The following is a 14,388-nucleotide window of genomic DNA, read 5'->3' as shown; positions in this document are numbered from 1 at the left end:
ACCATAAGCCAAAATGTAGTCACCAATCACTTTTCCTGATGTTTTGGAGACACTATGAAAAGCATGGCTTCTCCTTTTACAAAGATAATATTTTTATTTTTATGATTATAGCAGCATGTGCTCAAAGGCAAAGGCTCCCATTGTAGAAGGTTTCTATTCTAATTTACTTAGTATAATCACTGAAAAAATGAAAGGGCAACATTCAGACTTTGTATGAGTTGCACAAATGGCTGCTCTCATCCTAAAAAGCAAAGCAGTTCAGTAGCAATCTGCTAACTCCTGCCTTCCATTGGCACTCTCATTTCTGAATGCAGCGTACATTTGTGGCATTACCACAAGGCACATGATAGGTTGAAATTCACATCTTACAGTTATTTTTTAGTAGATGTGGACCCTATTTGTAAAGGTATTTTGATTCACCTTAGGATGTAAGTATGGATATACATGTATATGCATATATAATATATGTTAGCAGTGTTCCCTTAACATGGATCAGTCTCAAATGTGTGGGCAAAAGCTGATTGGAGACATACTGCTTAGAAAATTCTTTTGTTGAAAAGAGTTACTGTTATTTTTAAATCAAGGTTTGGCTAAAGAACGTATCAAGTTAATGGTGTATTCATGTTTATAAAAATGGTATCAACTGAGGTTACTTCCATTTTCATTTTGGAAAGTGAAGGCAAAGTATGGGCATTTACACTCTAAAAAATAAAGCACAAGGGTTTAAAAAAAAGAAAATTAAAATTGGGTAAGGGAAAGCTAATGATATTACAAGACAGTAAGAAATAATGAAACAAAATTTAAAAAATCAAAAAATAGAAGAAAATCTGAAATATCTTATTAGAAAAACAACTGATCTGGAGAATAGATTGAGGAGAGACAACATAAGAATTGTTGGACTACCTGAAAGTTACAACCAAAAAAAATGTCTTGATACAATATTACAAGAAATCATTCAGGAAAATTGCCCTGAAGTTTTGAAACAAGAGGACAAAGAAGAAAGAGGAAAAAATCCACCAATCAACACCTGAAAGAGATCTCAGGATAAAAACTTACAAGAATATCATAGCCAAACTTCAAAGCTCTCAGGTTAAGAAGAAAATATCACAAGTAAAAAGGGAAAAAACAATTTAAATACTCAGACCACACAAGACCTAACTACACTAAAAGACTGTGGTTCTTGAAACACAATGTTTTGAAGAGTAAAAGATCTGGGGTTATGATCAAAATAATTTACCCAGCAAAGTTGAGTATAATCCTGAATAAAAAAAAAAATGGACATTTAATTAATTGAAAGATTTTCAGATATTTGTAACAAAAACCAGAACTCAATGTAAAATTCAAAATATAAGATTTAGGATAAATATAAGGTAAATATTAAAAACCAATTACAAGGGAATTAATAAAGTCAAACTGGTTACTTCTTACATGTGAAAATATTAACAGTACTCTTAAGACTGTCATCATTAATTGAGTCAGGGGTGGGAAACCTGTGGCCTCAAGGTCATAGGTGGCCTTCTAGGTCCTTGGGTGCAGCCTTTTTATTGCGCCCAAGTTTTACAGAACAAATCCTTTTATGAAGAAGTTTGGACCACATTTGAGGGCCTACAGGGTTACATATGGCCTTGATGGGCTGAGTTGAGTATGATGAATTGATTCTAAAAAATAAAACTAGGTAGGTAGAGCAAAAAAGGAACAGTTATCTCATACAAATGAGGAAAAGAAAAGCTGATATAGGTGTATTGTTAATGTATTTTTTCTTAATTTGAAGATTTTTCCCACCCATTCAAAGCCCCATGGGACCTGCTTAAATGATATGGAAACCCAAATCACCTCTGTGGGAGGGGCTTTCTGAAAGGATAGGACAGAAAAGGTGGAGCAAGAAGAGGTGGAGCTGGAACAGAGCTGAGAGGAAGCTGGTCAAACTAATCAGAGCTGGGAAGGATAAAGGAAACAGGAGGCTAGAGTTGTGAGTGTTTGTTTGTGGGAAGGCCTGATAACGTATATAGACTTCTTGGTTACTATGATGGAAATTAGTTGCTATGATGGTTTTGGCTTTCTGTTGTCTGAGTAAATGTTTTAGTTCTGTTTTCCATGTGGAAAGTCTGTTGTATTTTGTGATTCAGAACTATGCTGGCATATTCATGGCTGCCATTGCTACTATAATGTGGAGAGTTGGTAGTTCTAGAACCTTACCGTCATCAGAATTGGGTTAAAGAGTGAAAAATCATATGCATCTAGAAGGGTATAAAAGTCTTCTATGTTTATGAAGAAATAAGAGAGGGAAAAGGATAAGGAGGGGACTTTTAGAAGGGTGTGCAGATTAAGAATTAGGAGTGTGAGGGAGATTATAAGGCAGGGACTCTTAGAGAGGTGGGAAAATTAAGGTGGAGCATGTAGGGGAGGATAAGGGAGGGATGCTTAAAGGGGTGGGTAGATTAAGTAATAGGGGAGCAAAGTAGTGGTTAGAAGTAAAATGGAAGTATAAGGAAGGATAGGGCAAACAGGACAAGAAGAATAAATAAGTGATGAAAAATAGGATGGAAGGAATTACACAACTAGTAATTATAACTTTAAGCCTGAATGGGATGAATTTACCCATGAAATGAAAAAAGGATAGCAGAATGGATTAAAAATCAGAATCTGACAATCTGTTGTTTACAAGAAACATAATTTAAAATGAGAGATACATATAGATTTAAAAATAAAAATAAAGGGCTTGTATATAATTTATTATGCTTTATCTGACTAAAAAAGTGGGGGTAGTAATTATGATCTCAGACAAAGTTAAAGCTAAAATGGATTTAATTAAAAGAGATAAATAGGGAAACCACTATGTGTTACCAATATTATTCAATATTGTTTTAGAAATGCTATCAATAGCAAGATGGTGGAGTAAAAGCAGGGACCTGCTTGAGCTTTCCCCCCAAACTCCTGCAAAAACCTATAAAAATGACTCAAAACAAATTCTCAAGCTGCAGAACCCATGGAATGATGGAGTGAAGCAAATCTCCAGCCTGGGACAGATTGGGAGGTTGATAGGGGGCATCTATCACACTGGGCTGGGAGCGGAGCAGAATGCAGTGTGTCATGGGCTGCACTGGCACAGACAGGGCCACAGCAGGCCTCAGTGGACTGAATCACTGGTAGCTTTGGCAGCCTCCAGACTTCTCAATCCACAAACACCAAACAGCATAGAATGTCAGTTGGAAAACTACATCAGACCTTAGTGGGTGAGGGGCGTGGTCCAACTGGGGTCCAGCCCCAGAACCAGGGTGGAGAAGAAGGTGGTAGCAGCAGCTTCTGGAGCTCTGGGTCCACAGATGGGGATCAAGCAGCTGATACAAAACTCCTGAAGCCTGGGACCCCATCCCCATCCCCACTGGAAGCAGAGTCCTACCTTGATAAAGAGTTAGAAAGTCAAGTATTTGGCTAGGAAGATGAGCAAACAGAGGGGTAAAAGTCAGAGTATAGAATCTTACTTTGATATCGAAGAGGATCAGAAATTACATCCAAAAGAAAACATATTAAAAAACACATCAAAAGCCTCCAAGAAAAATGTGAATTGGTCACAGGCTGTGGAAGAACTCAAAAAGGATTTTGAAAATCAAGTAAGAGAAGTAGAAGAAAAATTGGGAAGAGAAATGAGAGCGATGCAAGATAATCATGAAAAATGAGTCAACACCTTGCTAAAGGAGACAAAAAAAATACTGAAGAAAATAATAAGTTAGAAAGGATAGCAACAGCAGCAGGAGAAGAAAAAGAAACTGAAGGAATCAGAATGAGAAATGATGTAATAAGCTTTCTTTTTGAAGAGATGATGATATATTTGGAAAATCCTAAATATTCAACTAATAATTAACTGAAACTATAACTTTAACAATGTGGGATGTAAAGTAAATCCATATAAATCATCAGAATTTTTATATATCACCAACAAAATCCTACAAGAAAAGACATCAAGAGATATCCCATTTAAAATAACTAGGCAATATAAAATACCTGAGAGTATACCTGCCAAAACAGACACTGGAACTACAGAAGCATAATTTTAAAAACATTTTATACAAATAAAGCCATATTTAAATAATTGGAGAAATATTAATTGTTAAGGAACAGGTAAAGTCAATATAATAAAAATGACAATTTTACCTAACTAATCTATGTTATTCAATGCCATCCCAATTCAATTATTTTTAAAAATATTTTACTGTTAGAAAAAATAATAAAATTCATTTGGAAGAACAAAAGGTCAAGAATTTTAAAGAAAGCAATGGGAAAAAATGTAAAGAAAGGAGTTTCAGCAGTATCAGAACCTCAAACTAAATTATAAAACAGCAAATACCAAAACTATCTGGTATTGGCTAAGAAACTGAAAAACAGAGCAGTGGAACAGAGTAGACATACAATACATGGATTATAGTATAATACAGTATATAAAGTAATATAAAGGATTGTGGTAACCTTGTGTCTGACAAATGTAAAGATTTAAGTTTGGGCATAAGAATTAATCGTTTGGTGAAAATTGTTTCGAAAGTTAGAAAGCATTCTGGCAGAAACTGGGCAAAGACCAGTATCTTGAACCATGTACCCAAGGTCAAAATGGATACATGACCTAGATATAATGGGAGATATCACAAGAAATATCACAAGAAATTTAGAAGAATGGTCCATATTCCCATCAGACTAATGGATAGGAGAACAATTTATGAATAAACAAGAGATAGAGAGCGTTGTGAGGTGTCAAATAGACAATTCAGACTATAACAAATTTTAAAGTTCTTGTACAAATAAAATCATTGTAGCCAAGATTAGAAAGAAATCAGAGAATTGGGAAAACACTTTTTCACAGACCTCCTCTCAGATGAAGGTCTAATTTCTCAAATATATAAAGAACTTTGTCAAATTTATAGGATTACAAATCATTCCCCAATTGATAAATGGTCAAGGCACATGAATAGGCAGTTTTTTGAAGAAGAAGTGAAAACTATATATAGGTATATGAAAAAATGCACAAAATCACTATCAATGAGAGATGCAAACTTAAAAAACTTTGATATATCATCTTACACCCATCAAATTGGGTAAAATGATAGATGCCCTTCAAGTGGGGAATGCCTAAACAACTTGATAGGACTGTGCTGGAATACTACTGTGCTATAAGAAGTGATGAGGTGGTTGATTTTAGAAAAACATGGAAAGACTTGGACCTATGAAGGAAGATGCTATCCACCTTCAGGAAAAAACCTCATAAATCGAAGTATGTACAGTATAGTTTTACGTATATGTACGTGTGTATATATATGTCAACAGGTATGTATATGTCTGTGTATTTGTATTTAATTGTAGCCTCCTCTAGGACAGGGTGGGGAGGGAGAAAAAAAATAAAAAGTACACAATCAGAGATCAAAAGAAAACTTAGAAGGAAGCACAGAATAGCTGGATGGTTTTGAAAACAAGGGGTAGTACTTATTACATAGTATTTAAAAAAATAAAGTCTGAAATTTAAAAAAAAACATCAACTGAACAAGTACCTTTCCATTTCCGATGCCCAATTCTATAAAAACATTCCTTCTCTGGATATTCCATGCACAATCATGAAGAAAAAGAGGCACACTTACAAAGAGATCCTTCCTAAGTTACAAAACACCAAACTTTTGAACATCTATTTATACAAAGGATATGGATAGAAATGGAGATATAAGGGTAATAACCTAATAATTGCTGTTCTTTTGCTGCTTCAGCTTCCTTTTCTGAATGGTCAAACATGGTAGGCTCAGATACAGGGAACTGAAAAAAGGCTGGAGCATATATTTCATCTCAAACCTGGGAGATGTTACATCTAAAGAACTTTCAAACATGGAAACAAAAGGCACACTGTCCCCAAGGGTGGAGGTGACCCACTGAGTCCAGCTCAAGGGTTGCTACCACTACTTACCAAACAGCAGCAGCTAACACTATAGCTCCACTGTTTTTCTAGAAAGAGTTGTTAAATGAGATTAATGCAGAATGAACTAAAGGGCTGAAAGGTTTCTAATTAGGCCTGCTTTTCTTCAAGCATCAGCACTTAAGAATTTTTTTAATTGTTCAATTTTATTGTTTTTCTGTCTGGATTAACTACCAGAATTATAATTGGTACTATTTCAGCTAATTTATTGTAGGTTAAATAAGCTTTTGCGGGCTAGCCTTTGAACCTAATCGTGATTTATAACAATGTTCCAATGAGAAATTATTTCCAGATTTCAAGCAACTAACAAAGAATGCTTTAGAACAGGAGTTGGCAAACTATAAGCAAGGGGTTAAATGCAGCCTACCACCTATTTTCATATGGCCCATGAGATAAAAAGTTTCTCCATTTTTAAATGAAAAAAATTTTTAATGAACAAAGTGTAAAAACCATAGATTGTAAATTCTATGTTTTTTTTTTTCAGAATGTAAACTCCTTGAGGGCAAGGATGTTTTATTTTATGTTTATATTCCCTGTGAGTGGTACAGTGCTTGGTATATAGTACAATGGACACTTAATAAATGCTTATAGATTGAATTGGGGAAAGGAAAGGGGATTAACAGTTCTATAGCATTCTTCTGGCTTCATTACTGATTTCTGTGATCTTTTTAACACATTTTTAATAACCCACACTATACAACTAAGACTTCTAAAGTCTAGAATAGATAATTATTTAAATTTCTTTTCCCAATTTATAAAGTTCAGTCTTATGTGATAAAGTTGCCTCAAGTTCCAAGAACAAAATATTAAGCATTTAGTTAACCCATAAAACATTCAAATATCAACTATAAAATGTTAATTTTAAAAATGTGTGCCTAGAAACATGTTCTGCTTCATGATCCCTTTTAAAATGAAACACACGAAGAATAAAATATACTTGTGTTTACTTTGGGGTTGTATGTATATTTTTAATACCTTGTAGGTTTTTTAGTCTAATGAATCTTTCAGGATCATAGCTCTTCCAAGAAATGAAAAACTTCGACTATGTGCTTCTATCAATCAAAGGCACAACTTCTACGATGATAGTTTATAAAAAGTGGACCAGCATTTGAACAACAAAGATTTTTTACCCCAGTGATTAAAAAGACTTAAGGAGCATGGATTTACTAACTTTCAAGAAACATCTAGCTCCCAACTAAGTGCACTGAACGAAAAGAGTATTTTAAAAACCTGATCCTGAAGGAGAACCAAGAGCTAAAAGGAGTAAATGAGGCAAATTATTCTTATGTTTCTTTTAGTTATTCTTAACCATTTCTTCTACATTCTCTTCCAAAGAACCCACTCTTTTATGCTTATATGTATTTTAAAGCATGTCCCATCTAGCCTGGATATGGCATAGTCAATGATCACCACAGAAAAGGCATCATATAAAAGTGGGTTCTCTCAACCTATGAACATATCTAGATTTAGAAAATAATCCAAACCCAAATTTTCACTCCAAGAAGACCAAGTATCATCCTAGAAATGAATTTTCTTTCTTTTCAAAAATTAGGAAAATCAGCTTAAATTTAACATTTTCTCCTGCAAAATCTGACTTAATACTGATGAAAGAGTAAAGCTTGACACAACTCCCTATACTGCAGCTGTCAACATGGTAATTCTTTCTAATTATCTGTATCCCAATAGCAGCGTTGGTAAAGTATAAAGGTGAAGGCTTTGCCCAATTGATAAATGGACAAAGGATATGAATAGGCCGTTTTCAGATGAAGAAATTAAAATTACCTATAGATATATGTAAAACTGCTCTGTCATTAATGATTAAAGAAATGAAAATTAAAAATATTCTGAGTTACATCATACCTATCAGATTGCCTAACATGACAAAAGAGGAAAATAATAAATGTTGGAGAAGATGTGGGAAAATTGGAACATGAACACATTGTTGGAGGAGTTGTGAACTGATCCAGCCATTCTGCAGAGCAATTTGGAACTATCTCCAAAGAGCTATAAAACTGTGCATACTCTTTGACTCAACAATGCCACTTCTAGATCTGTATCCCAAAGAAATCATAAAAATGGGAAAAGGTCCCCCATGTACAAAAATATTTATAGTCACTCTTTTGTGGCAGCTAAGAATTAGAAATTGAGGAGATGCCCATCAGCTGGGTAATGGCTGAACAAGTTGTAGTAAATGAACATAATGGAAAACTACTGTTCCATAAGAAATGATGAACAGGTGGACTTCAGAAAAACCTGGAAAAACTTACATGAACTGATGCTGAGTGAAATGAGCAGAACCAGGAGAACATTGTATACAATAACAGCAACGTTGTGTGATGATCAAGTCTGATAGACTTAGCTCTTCTCAGCAATTCAAGGATCTAAGACAATTCTAAAAGACTCATGATGGGAAATGCTATCCATAACTGGAAAAAAAAAAACTATGGAGTCTGAATGCAGATCAAAGGATACTATTTTCCCTTTTTTTGTTGTTTTTTCTTTCTCATGGTTTTGCCCTTTAGTTCTAATTCTTCCTTACAACATGACTAAAGTGGAAATATGTTAATACGATTATACAAGTATAGCCTATATTAGATTGTATGCCATCTTGAAGAGGGGAAGGGGAATGAGGTGGAGAAAATATAGAATTCAAAATCTTATAAAAGTGAATGCTGAAAACGAAAAATAAATGTTTTTTAAAAAGATGAAGGTCATGTTTCAATTCATTAACCTTCACCCTTTTAGCTATTTCCCTACATGCTATGATAGAAAAGCTCACCATAGGATACTGAGAAAGTCCACCCACCTTACCTGACTTATTGCCTGTCTTATCAGTTTGAATGTCACTTAGTTATAATAATAAAATGAGAACTTACACGTATAGTAATTTCAAATTTTCAAAGAAAATATTTTCTCATTTGATCTTCACAATAAAACTATAATGGCAGGTTTTATCATCTCAATTTTACCAATGAGTAAATTGAGTCTTAAAGAGGTTAAAAGATTTAGTTACAGGATAACACTGCTAGGCAGGTCTTTTGACCTTCAGACAATGTTCTTTTCACTACATGGAAGATATGTGTGTGAACATATGTGTATGTCTTTGCAAGCATCACTAAATTAAATAAAGTTTATATACCTTGACTGCCTCCCCAAGTTTGAGAGTCATATCTCCAGCTGCCTAAATGACACTTTTTTCCAGATTATCGATAGTAACTCAAACTTAATATAGCTAAAAATACATAAAATTATCCTTCTGCCATAATTAATAGTAGCTAATATTTATACAGCACCTACTATGTGCCAGTGCTGTGCTAAATGCCTTACAATTATCTCATTTGGATTCTCACAACAACCCTGGGAGGGAGGTGCTATTATTATCATCACCATTTTACAGATGAGGTAACTGAGGCAAACTGAGGTTAAGTTATTTGCCCAAGGTCACATAGTTAGTATCTTTGAACTCAGGTCTTCCTGATTCCAGGTCTGGTGCTCTCTTTACTTTGCCACCTAGCTGCCCAAATTTGCTCATCTTTGTGACTTCACTCTTTTATTATTTCAGTTCTTTCACTCTTTTTGACTCCTCTTACTCCATTTGGGGTTTTCTTAGTGAAAGCAGTTTGCCATTTCCTTCTCCAGCTTATTTTATAGATGAGGAAACTGAGACAAACAGTGCGACATGTCCAGAGTCACACAGCTAGTGTTTGAGGTCGCAGTTGAATTCAGATCTTCCTGACTGTAGATCAGGTAGTCAGTTATCCACTGTCCCTTCTATTATTGGTACCATCTCCACAAACTTTGTACTGTCGCTAAATTTTCCTTCTCCTCCACTTCTCATACATAATCATTTCGATTTACCAAGTAGTTATTAAATGACTTCTCTGTGCCAGCCCCTGTGCTAGGTGCTAGAGACACAAAACCAAAATGAAACATTCTCTGAACTCGCAGGGGTAATAGTCTAACAACCAGTTGAGTGCTTTATCCTACTTTCCATTCCTGCTATCATCTAACTGAGCCATTGCAGTAGCTACGGACAGGTCTCCCTTCCTCAACTAATGCTCACATTTTTTGAAATATTTATTTTCCTTATGTGTAAGAAATATAATACCTCTGTTCAAAACCCTTCAATGGCTTTCTATTGCAAATGATGGAATGTTCAAAGGTTTTTTGCATGGTATTCAAAGGTCTTCCACAATCTAGAGCAGCTCCATTGTTTTGGCCTTTGTTTCCTTTGAAGTATACTACACTGAACTATCTACATAACTCCAGGAACTACATAACCTTGACTTTTCTACTTCCATGATTTCATTCAGGATTTTCCCAATGCCTACAAGAACTTCATAGTGCCAGTATGCCAGTCCCCCCAAAGCCAATCTGATGAAATCCTATCCATCTTTTTAAAGCCCAACTCTAAAAACATTATCTGCTGTAATTCATCCTCTAACCCCTCTCCTTGAGGAAGAAATGCCTTCTCCCACAGCATTGTTTTCTTTTTAATACACTTTTCAGACATTCTGTTGAATTAGTTTTTTATGAATATATTTCCCTACTATCTATACCATATAATATCAGAACAATGACCTTAGCTAAATTTAGCTTTCCAAGAATGAAGCACAATGCTCTGTATACCATAGGTGCTTAGTAAATGTTTGATGAACTGAACTTGGAAATTCACAGTCTATCTTCTAAAACCTTTCTTTTCACAAACATATTTTTCATGACAAGTAGCCCTTAACAAATATATCTGAAGTAACTAGTTTGATAAATACTTTTTTTAAAAAAGAGCTATGGCTATCAGAATGCCACTGTAGTTAGAGCAACTTATTAGGTGAGCTATGTTCTCAGATTTATCCCCTTTAAGTTTTCCTAAGAAATCAGATGTCTCAAAGCTAAATGCATCCCACACATTAGAAAGCAAACTATCACCTGACAAGAATTTAAGAAAGTTATACACATGGCATAAAAGTCCTAAATATAACATAGAACATCATAGCAATTTATATATGACGAACAATTAAGGAACAGGACTAGACATAAGTCTATGCAACAACTAACTACTGAAAACAAATTAAAAAGAAAGTTTTTGTTCTACTGCTTACAAGGAGGTATTTTTAAAAACCACCTCAAAGTATAATTATATTTACTGTTCTCCATGCTTTTTCTGAGGTGAGAATTATTTTGCAAATGGAACTTTAGAAGTCTCTAAAAAAAAATTTCCATTAAGATTTTACCATTCTGTATTGCTAGAATTTTCCTAGGTTGTTTAACCATAATTCTTCAAATGCACAGTTAAGTATAAATACCATTAATGTCTAAAGAAGGGGTTTTTAACTTTAGGTCTGTGAACACTTTTTTCCTTAATATTTTGATAATTGCATTTCAGTATAATTGTTTTCCCTTATTTATTTGAAAATATTATTCTGATAATGGTTCAAAAGCTTCAGGCTGTCAAAGGGGTCCATGTCACAAAAAAGTTAAGGACTCCAAAATTATTCCAATAGAAGATAATTGCATTTCTGAGACTGACAAAGAACAGCCCAGATAAATCTGATGATTTAGCAATAATGTCACACAACATGATTATTTAACATGTACCTATTAAAGAATAAAATACTTGTAACCATAGTTCCAGGGTTCATGGTGTCCTGGGGTTTCCCCAGGACAGGTGGCAGGAAGGGCCAGATGCTCTGGAAAGGAAATTAAATCTCTCTATTTTGAGCAATTTGGAAAATTTAATATAAAATCTTTCAGGTCACTTAATTCTACATAGGTGACAAGAATCAGGAACGAAATAAACATTGTGTAGTAGTAAAGAAGAAATCTATATTGTCTTTGATTTATCCAAAGGATTTATTCTATAGGAATCAAAATCAGGTACTTTAGTATGAAACTATCTTTCCCCCCTTAGCCCTCCCTCACTCAAAACAAAGTCAAGTGCAAGTCATGTCATTATTTCTCTGATGGCATGGTCTTCTTCGGCAACGAAGGAGGAACATACACATCTTTCCTCCCTAATTCAAATTAGCTTACGATTATTTTTTCAACTCTCTAGCCACCATAAAAATAGACCTTCTTCAGTATCATTAACAATAGATCCTGAAGTACAGAGTGTTTTTTTTTCTTTAGAGAAAACAATATATACATCCAATGAGCTCTAAAGTCCAGCAAGAAGATGCAAAGCTACCCCTGCCTAGTAAAGAATGCTTTATCATATAGGTTTCCTACCATCAGGTAGGTTTCATGTTTATTTCTGAAATTCTCATGATATGAGCATGAAGATAAATTTAAGGAATGGGTAAAGAACCATTTACTAATCTTGTTCACTTAGTCTACATTAGGAGAGAGAGAAAAATCTTATGAAGCACAATTCTCCTTTGAGAACTTTTCAGGTTTAATTGTGAGTACAATGTATGCTGCTTCTCTGGGACCTCCACATTGACTCTATTACTGCTGCTATCAGCAGACTGAAAGAAAGAACATAAACGAATATTTCAACAACAAAAAATGCATGAAAGAAAGCTTTCATGCTTATGAAACATGGTTGAAAATTTAATTTCACTGAATATCAAGCCAACACAAGCCTTATAAATGAACACCTCCTTGTTGCTAATTTTGGGCTATTTTACTTTTCATTTTAAAAAAAGTAATTTCAGCAAAACTCATCTGAACACCATAAAGCTCTTGATATTTTAAAACATTTTGGAACAATTACTTTGATGGGAGCTCTTGACAGTTAAATGACTCTGTTAAATGAATGTTATAGAAGACACATAATGATTTTGGTGAAATATTGAATTTAACTAAAAATGAGGAAAGCAGTCATAAGCACCATGGGTATATTTGAATAATAATATCTTGCTTATAAAGCTCAATGTATCATGGATCTTTTCTAATAATCATGCTATCAACTAGTCAGGCCATGTGTCCATTTCTCATCTCAGGGTTCTACACGTTTTGTGGGCTTTCTGTTTTGTTGTCATTCCCTTATCTGGAAAATCAATAAGGACATCTCTAACTGCCTGAATGTACCTTTTCTACTGGAACTGCATTTTCCCGTTAGGAAGTAAATGGAATTATCAGCCTGTTCTGAAGCATTGCCAGTTCTATTTTTCTTGTTATCATTGTTGTTTTCAGGTTCTCTCATTTGCTCCATGGGATTCCAAAGCAAACAAATTCACAAATCTGAAATATAATGCTTATAAAAAAGTGTCAAATTGTGTTCATGCTGGCTTTTTTAGAGTCCTTGTCTGTTAGCATTCTTTTGAAATTCACTTATAGAACGTGAGACAACATCAAAGCTTTTACATGTTTTCTTATAACAACCTCAGGAAAAAATATTGAAATAATAAAACTCTCATCACTTCATTCCTCCTTTTTGCTACATGCCAATGTGTGAGCAAATCGGCCATTCTTCATGGGAAGCTGAAATTATTCTTGTAAAATTTTGTTTTGATAGGGAAAAGGCGGGGGGAAGTAATGGGAGAGAATAAGGAGAAGTAACATGGCTTTCCAAGGTAATTTTACACAATTTTCTGCTTCTTCCAAATCATACTTTCCATTGCTCTCCAAATTCATACTCTTCCCTACACCAGGAATTGCAGATCCTCTCTCTACCTGTGGCAATCCAGGTAGATGCCCAGAAAAAATGCAGACTCTTTTGTGAAGCTGCCAATGAGCCTCAAGCCAAAAGTCCTTCTCTGAATTCTCTCAGCACTGCGATTCTTTCTTAGCCTTATTCATATTCTATTTTCCATATTACTTATTTGTGCACATGTCTTATCTCTCTAGAAAGGTAAGTTTTGTAAGATGTAAGTGTCTTCAGGGCAGGACAAGTATCCTACTAATCACTGCTTCTCCCTCAGAATATAGCACAGTATTCTGCACATATCAGATGCTCAATAAATATTTTTATTTACTTTCTGGGGAAAACTGAAGTAGAAAAGACAATTCCATTCACGGTAGGTAGTATTTCCTGATGTACAGACAGACTGATATAAGATAGGGTTTTTTAATACAATTATAATATTCTAAGTTTCTTAATAAACAGAAGAGCCAAACTAGTTATTACTCAGAAAGTTGGAAGAAAAAGATCACAGAAGATTTCTTGCTGCAAGTGGGAAAGAAAAAGAGGAGGTAATTTGGAGGGTTACTAGCATAAGGTTTTACTGAGAAAAATTCTGAGTGCTGCTATAGATGGTCATTTACTAATCACAGGTGGGTACACTCACTCACACTAGTTCACTTAGAAGATACTCCCTGCAGTACTTTACACTTTTTCCTACTTAAAGACACAGCTGCTCTTAATAATTATCTTTTCTCCTTGGCGCAAAGAGATTATTTATCCTAAACCTGCTGACATTCGCAAGAGTTTTAGCTTTCTCCACTGAAAATGTAGATGATTGAAAGGATATTGCTAACACCTGCATAAGAAATTCAATGAC

The 14,388-nt window shown here is 34.5% G+C and overlaps 1 protein-coding gene across 2 annotated transcripts in view; it reads right to left on the bottom strand.

Moving 5' to 3' along the window:
* The window catches only part of EFNA5 (ephrin A5), a 329,974-nt gene that overhangs the window by 52,651 nt on the left and 262,935 nt on the right, over positions 1–14,388 (bottom strand). The window lies entirely within an intron of this gene.

This window comes from Notamacropus eugenii, chromosome 3 (assembly GCF_028372415.1).
Source record: "Notamacropus eugenii isolate mMacEug1 chromosome 3, mMacEug1.pri_v2, whole genome shotgun sequence".
NCBI classification, from domain to species: domain Eukaryota; kingdom Metazoa; phylum Chordata; class Mammalia; order Diprotodontia; family Macropodidae; genus Notamacropus; species Notamacropus eugenii.
This window is presented reverse-complemented; position numbering and strand designations above follow the sequence as displayed.